Below are 2,065 nucleotides of genomic sequence, written 5' to 3' on the forward strand. Positions count from 1 at the left end.
TTTATAAGCTTAGGAGTAATGTCAGCCAAAACTTACTGCTGCATTCATATTTTGCTTATATCCACCCCCATCTTTCATATGGTATTCTGCTCTGGGGAAATTCTCCCAATTCAATATAAATTTTCAGATGGCAAAAAAAAGCTCTTCGATGTATAGTGGGTTTATCTCCTAGGGATACATGCAGGGAACATTTCAAAAAACTTAACATCATGACAGTTCCTTGTTTGTACATCTATTATTGCTTATTACACATAAAAGAAAACATAGCTCAATATCCCCTTAGGTCATCTGTCCACACCCACAATACAAGACGAAACCACACAATTGATCTGCCATATTCTAGACTGTCCAAGATACATAATAGTTATAAATATGTAGGCCTCGAACTGTTCAATATGCTCCCTAAAATTGTACAAACAGTATCTAAAAATAAATTTAAGATAACATTGGGTCAATGGCTCAAAGGTAAAGCATTTTATTCAGTTGATGAATATAGAGATTGTAATATGGCAGATTTGCTGTTTTAACATAGAGAAAGGTACCTCTGCCTGTAGTAGGACCTAAATTTGGAAAAACAATATCTAACATATAGGCATAATAGATCTATTTTGAGTGCTCTATATTTGTATCAATAGCTTAGGATAATGACATAGTGTTATCAAAATGTATATGATAATGACATAATGCCATCAACATGAATACTCCCCGCTTAATATAAATCTGTATAATGTTTTCTTTTTTCTTGTAAAATTAACAATATATAAAATTCCAAATGTGTGCTATTGTACTACACTAAAATTCATATGATTTATATATACATTGTTATGAGAATATAACCATCTTTATATTGTAATTGAACTTATTGATGAAGCCCATTGTATAAGAAAATACTGAATGGCTAATAAAGATTATTCTTCTTATTCTTAGTTACTGACACCTATATTCAGCCACTGGTATTTTCCCCACAGGTGCAACTCATTACTTCAGGATATTTTTTCCATGTTTCGATCATCCATAGGTTGTGTAGCTGTGCTCATGCTATTTACTGTGCTCTGTGACATGCAGTGTGGAGTTGTGGCTTCTGTTCCATATTTTCAAGAGGTGATTCTGGATAACATGGCTTAACTGATGTACACATTGTGTACATTGATGGTCTTTATGCTGAGGTAGCCCAGTTTACACCAGCCCACATCTGGTGACAAATCACGTGTTTGTGAGCTAAAAACAATTTTCAGGCAAATGAAGCAAAACTACATTCATTTCTTGGATAACTGTTTTAGAAATGAAAAATTCAATTTCTGAAGTCTTGCATATTCTACAGAGTACAATCTTTGTTACTTAAAATGAAATAAACTTTATAGTAAAAACTTTACACATCATATAGCCTAAAACAGCAGGTTGGTAATGAACTGATTTGTTTCTTGTTATTAGTGAATAGTGTGAATAGTGAATAGAAATTTCATATTTCGTAGTGAAGAAAATAGTCAAATGGAGAAATATTTTCATGTATTGTCAAAAGGAAAAAACTTATCTATATGTAAAGCAACAAGAATAAGTTTAGTTTTATTTCAGTAGAACACTACACATTTTATATGGCATTTGAAGAAGTTATCTCAGAAAGGGAACTACAGTGACACATAATGTTATTCTTTACATTAAATTTTTCATAAAATACAAGCTAGAAGATCTGTTAAATGTTAAACTGAAGCAGACAGATGGATCACATCATTAAGTGTATAGTACCAACTTTGGCTATGCAGATGAGATCCATCATCACCCTCTCCCATTACACAACTTCAGTAAAAATGTCTGAAAATTAAAATTTGTTGACAAAATGCACCAACAGTACAAAGCTAAAAAGGTGGGAAATAGTAATATCAAAGTGGACCATATAAGAAGCAAGTAAAATTTTTCACAATGTTAAAGAGTGTCCACCTCTCTTATGTTAAAAAGGAGGGAAAACATACCCAACATACTACACCCCCCCCCCCCCCCTTCGTGCCTTTCCATTCTGACCAGTTTGGGTTTGTAGGTTTCTATTTTTTTTAGAATTGTGAAAGTCAAA

At 32.7% G+C, this 2,065-nt stretch overlaps 1 protein-coding gene across 3 annotated transcripts in view; it reads right to left on the reverse strand.

Annotated features, from left to right (window-relative positions):
* Positions 1 to 451: 451 nt before the first annotated feature.
* LOC126259736 (saccharopine dehydrogenase-like oxidoreductase) overlaps positions 452 to 2,065 on the reverse strand; it is a 143,981-nt gene continuing 142,367 nt past the window's right edge. For all 3 annotated transcript variants that reach the window (XM_049956721.1, XM_049956722.1, XM_049956720.1), the window contains exon 10: positions 452 to 2,065. This exon is cut by the window's right edge and continues 810 nt beyond it. The gene's annotated coding sequence lies outside the window, so the exon portion shown is untranslated.

Source organism: Schistocerca nitens, chromosome 5 (genome assembly GCF_023898315.1).
Source record: "Schistocerca nitens isolate TAMUIC-IGC-003100 chromosome 5, iqSchNite1.1, whole genome shotgun sequence".
NCBI classification, from domain to species: domain Eukaryota; kingdom Metazoa; phylum Arthropoda; class Insecta; order Orthoptera; family Acrididae; genus Schistocerca; species Schistocerca nitens.